The following is a 6,000-nucleotide window of genomic DNA, read 5'->3' as shown; positions in this document are numbered from 1 at the left end:
GTGTGATTCTCCATCGGGAGCTCCATCAGCCACATGCTAGATTAATCCCGACAAGGTGTTCACCAGTGCCCCCGATTGATTGATGAGGGCATGGTGCACTGCCGAGTCTACCATGTTCGGTAGATTCGGCTGGTTTTCTAAGGGAGGGTTGCTACCACCTCGTTTCTCTGCGTCAGCTCCCTTCCCTACTTCACCTGCTTTCCGACGATTTGAACTTGGCGTCGGAAGTTGAGACTTCTGTATTGGCCCGCCTCGCGTCATGCTAAAAGACTCGAGGCACAACTTCTGGAACTTGTCCATGTGGCGTTGCACCAAGGCCCGTTGTTCGTCGGTGAGCCTCTCCCAGGTGATGGGGAGAATGTTCTCCGCGCTGACTTCTTTCACGGCCATTGCTGTTGTCCTGTCTTGACGTGCGCTTGACTGACTTGAACTGGGTTCTTGACACGAGGTCCCACCAGGCGTGCCAAAAATGTGTTGACGCTGAAAATAACAATCAACGGTCACACACGTAGGCATGTGAATTAATCTTGGACCATTCCAGTGCAGGACCTAACTCTTAGAAATACCAGGCGTGCCAGTCAGTTTGATACTGTAACTGACAAGATATACCATGGAAAACAGTTAACCCCGAAGTCGCTATCGGCTAGATAGCCGACACCGTTCCAGGACCCTAGCCGATAGACTAGACGATCGGCTTTACAGGAATTTTGTGATAACGAGTATAAATATGCTTAATCGGCTAAGTCAGAAACGAGATAAATACTAGATAAGCCAACCGACAAGTTAATCTTAAAAGATCGGACCCAACTGAGACAGTCTTAAGATTAATCGGCCTATCGAACCGCTCTGGTATTTACCCTTCGCTGAATTATAAGCCGATGTAAGACTAAACATGGAATTTATACGGTAAATTAGAATGCTACACTAATCACTCACATAAAACAATATCAACTAACAGCATACGTGCCTAGCCTAGATCTAGAAGATTGAACCTAATCGAGACAGTACAGATCTAACTATAGTCACGCATAAAATCAGATGAATATTACAGCATGCGAGTAGTAAGATAGCAAAGCAGCGTAAACCATCAACCAATCTACTAAACTCAGCCGATCAGACAAAATTCCACAACCAGACTATACCAAACACACATAGATCAGACCTAACCGAGACAGTGTGCAGTTTAGCATAATCTAACTATGGAAACATGAAGATCGCCAGGCTTAATCAACTAATCAACAGATTACTTAAGATAATACTGGTTGAACCTCCAACGATAAGCCTCTACGAACCCCCAATCCAATCTAACAACACGGATCCAATAAACCAGATTGATCGGACTGAACCGAGACAGAATCAAGTTGATTAGAACAATGCTACCAGACAGAAAAGAAGAATTTGTAGAGACTTGAACGAGCGCTAATACTACTTCAAACCATCAGAGATCAAAAGCAGTAATAGAACTCAGCCCGCCGATCAACCAAGTAGAAGATCGGATTTAACCGAGACAGTTCTATGTTAGTTGCTCGACGGGTTTTGACGAACTAGAACTTACATCGCGAAGCTGACAAACCCTACGCCAAAAGCTCAAGCAAGTCGAAGATTTGAGGCGATGCGCCAAGTTAATTGATCGAGAGATATTTTTACAAGAATCTCGGGCACCTATATTTATAGCCCCGGGAGATAACTAACCGGATAGGAATCCGCTACCAACTAACTTTACATTATTCGGACTCTAATTAAATAAAAGAATCCTAAACAAACTTCAAGATAAACTCCTACTTAATTTACACGGACTCACGGTCGAACACCGAATTGATCTCCAGGTTTTTGGGCCCAATCGGACTTCCATTCTTGTCCGACTCGAACTCTATCGGCTGCAATCCCTTTGCCTTCAGCTTCCTACCTCCAGCCGATTCAAGCTCTCTCATCTGATTCGGTCCTTTACCGTGTTTCAACCAATAACGCCCATTTGCTAAAATCTGGCGTTAACAGTGTGTTGAAAATGAACTTAAGAAGATCACAGAAACAGTAGGAAACCAAGAAAAGCATAAAGATAGACACGAGAGATTTTTACTTGAAGTTCGGATCTTTCGATCCTACTATTCGTTGAGGCGTTCCACTGAGCGGAATCTCTCTCGATCATTTTCCTCTCTTGGCTTCTCACACAAGGTCAACACGGGTCTCCGAGTTCACCCCTAGGCACTAGCAAGCCCTTGATCGACCACCAAGGTCAAGATCAAGGTGTCTTGCCTAGCCCTAAGTCGCAACTCGCTCTAACCGGCAACCTTCTAAGAAGAAGAACAATAATCCACTAGAGAACTTGCCTTTTTCCTTGTGGAGGTTAGGCTTCAACCTTCACAAACTTCATCCCGGGCGATCCACAAAGCTTGGAGGCTCGCGAGCGATGCCTATCCGTCTAGAAGCACGAACTCCAAGAGTAATAGGCCTCTACGTCTCCACATGCATCCATCGGTCGCTCAAGATCACTCAACAACCCACAAAATCGCTCAGGAGCACTCAAAGTCACTCACTAATCCTCAACCTCACAACCTAGGCTTGATTCTTGCTTTAATCACTCTAGGGAGTGTTAGGATTAGTGGGGGAGGCTTGGAGATGGCTAGAACAACCCTAGGAACCCTACTATTTGAACTGGAAGCGTCATCAACGGCTAGAATCTTAAGGTGGCTTATATAGTGCTGTCAAACGTCAGTTGGCCGTTGGATAAAGTTATATGGGCTGGACTGTCTGGGCCCAGGGGCCAGATCGTCCGGCCAGCACTTATACTTGGGCTGTCGCCTGGGGCCGAACTGTCCGGTTGTTAACGCTAGAATTTTGAAAATTGTCGCTGGAGATTAAAACAAGATTAATGACCGAATCGGATAGGAAACAGGGTAATCGGATAGGGTAAGCAGACAGAAGACCAAGCGGAATACAATTCCGATTCAGCCGACGGAGTCTGGATCGGATAAGAAATAGAGTCTGATTGGGCCTAGAATGTTACAGATAGATTCGGGAATAATCAGAGTCAGTATAATTTAATTTTATCTGTTAATTAGAGTTAGTTTAGATTTTTCTTTTATCTCTAAGAGAGTTAGAGTCTGGTCGGGACCTATGTGTTAGAGATAGAATCTCCATAGGAGTTTTGTATTTCTTTTTATCTATTAGGAGTCATATGTCATGTCCAACACGGACTAGCATCCACCCGAGAGTATAAATATGTATGCCTGGGGTCATTCTAAATCATCTACTTCTCAATCAATAGATCAACTACTCTCGGCGCATCGCCACCCTCTTCATCGAGGTTTTAACTCTGGCAGAACTTGGCACCTGACGCGGGGCTGCATCGACTCGATCTCCGACGGAGGGGTAAGTCCTACGTCTCACCGGGCCACGGTAATCGCACAGCTAGATTAGTATTGTCTTGGTTTAGTCTGATCATTTGGTTGTGCGATTGCTAGTTACCATATCAGTTCAGCTTGAGTTACTTCTGTATCTTGAGTTGATCTGGTCAACCACTTTGGGCGATCTACGTAGGTTTGATATTTGCTATTTGACATATTCAATCTAATACTGTCTCAGTTTGGTCTGTTCTAGTAGATTGCGTTTATCAGATGGTTTATATCAGATTGATGTATTTTTCTCATTATTTTCTTGGAGTTCCAGCCGATAAGTTATCAGTCATCAGCTCATTGGCTTGATAGCGATCTAGATCAGTTTAGTATCTAGCTTGACATTGCTAGGTGTAATCTTGAACTGTCTCGGTTGGGTCCGATCTTCTATGATTATTCCTAGTAAGCTAAGTTAGATAATTTATAGATCTTGATTGATTGCCCGCCGTCTATAGCCGATGATGTTTGCTGATCTACATGCTTATCATATTTACATCAATAGAGTAGTTGATCGCCTTACTGTGTTATTTTTATACCAATCGGCTTGTTTTAGTTAGATCGGCAGTTATCTATGTTGCATCGGCTCGCGAGAATTACACACAAATTAGTTTTAACCGATCGCAACAAAGCATTCATTGTTTATTCTAAGTAATTCATCGGTTTATTTATTAGTCTTATTAATCTTCATGTTTCCTATAATTATATCGTGCTCGACTGTATACTGTCTTGGTTAAGTTTAATCTATGTATGTTTGGTTCGATCTGGTTGTAGGGGCTCATCCGATCGACTAAGCTTAATAAGTAACTTGGTGGATTACATTGGTCTAATATCTAATTTAAATATATTTCTATCAAGTTTATAGCCGATCCAAGCTTTTTATAGCCGATCGCTCATTCTATTGGCTAAATATTGCTGCACCAATATTCGATTGGCTAGATATTTAGTCACCCATCGGCTCAATAGCCGATCGGCTTGTTTTATTCTTCATCTTATCAGTTGTAGGATCAAACTGACTGGCATGTCCGCGCACGTTCTAAGAATTTAGGTTCTGCATTAGAGCTGTCTAAGATTAACTCATAGGCCTTCATGTGTAACACATCAATGTTCACATTTTAACATCAACACCGGTCCTCACCGGATTGTCCGGTCCAGGCTATCTAGATTTGTACTCAACCAAGCCTCTAGCACTCAAATTTCACTCATGGATGCATGTATCGACTTGGTGACCTCTCTCAATAGTACGGATTGTCCTATGACTCAAAGCGAAAAAGAAAAACGCTTTCTATCGCTTTGACTCCGTTCGCTTTTTGCTTTAGAGATCACTTCTCGTCTTAATTGAAATTGCGCTTTCCGAGCATGAGTCAAAACATTTCTAACTTCTCTTCAACCACAAATTGTTAGCGCACACATGCTTTGACTAGAATTATCATTAATCATCCAAAACCCGCTTTAGGGTCTAGATGCACTTTCAACAAGTTGCTAACTTTAATCATCAAAACACACATGTTCTTTGTGGTAGCTAGAGGTATAAGAAGAGGGGTTGAACAAACACAGGGTGTTGGAGTCGTTCTCTAAACCTAGGACATGCCCCTCATGGGCCCAACTTGATACACAACCTATTAGGCCTAAAAGAGGTGATGCAACACCGTGAACAGAAAAGCACTTGGTAGTAAAGCAACAATTACAGCTGATCCAGAATAGATATGGATACATGATTGGATCCAGTTGAAAGTAGACTTGATAAGATTTCCATGAAGTACTTGCACACCTAATTTGGAGTTCGCATGAAGTCGTGGCACCCCTCAAGAGTTGGCGTTGTCCTGCAATCCGAATCCATACCCCCATGAATCGCCACCTCGTTGGATCCTCTCCATTGTTCCAAAGTAAAACAAGAGTGCACTAGTCTCCAGGGTATAAAGAAGAGGAACATGAACTCAAGAATGAACTCATCTAATAGCTGAGTTGATGTGCACGAGCGCGGATAATAGGACCACGAAGTTGTACCTATGAAGACGTGGATGTCTCGATGATGTTGATGTCCTTATCACCCTCCCCTTCTTGCATTTGAGTCATCCTTGACTCAAGTTCATTATCTTCTCCCAAATACGACTTCAAGTCTGTAACGTTAAATATGGGACTAACCTCAAAATCTGTAGGCAAATCGAGTTTATATGCATTCTCATTAATCTTTACTAACTCTTTAAATAATATATACATGCATATATTATTTAAATTAATTGAGTTTATATGCATTCTCATTAATCTTTAAATAATCGAGTTTATATGCATTCACATTAATAGTTTATATGCATTTTGATTAATCTTTACTAACTCTTTAAATGATATATACATGCATATATTATTTAAATTATTATGTGTGTGTTCAAATTGACTCATAGGTAGTTGCGGGAGCTATTTTTGACACAGCAGTATTTGTACTACTCCATTCGGTTTTTAGGCGATGTTAACTTTCGTACCTATGATTGACCGTTTGTATTTTTTAAATTTTATTGAAAATATACAATATCATGTGTCATTCATAAAATAAATAAACAACTTGTTTAGGTCCAAACTAAATTATTTGTTTAATATATATGCGCATGTATAA

This window comes from Oryza brachyantha, chromosome 3, assembly GCF_000231095.2.
Source record: "Oryza brachyantha chromosome 3, ObraRS2, whole genome shotgun sequence".
Classification (NCBI taxonomy): domain Eukaryota; kingdom Viridiplantae; phylum Streptophyta; class Magnoliopsida; order Poales; family Poaceae; genus Oryza; species Oryza brachyantha.
Note: the sequence above shows the minus strand (reverse complement) of the source record.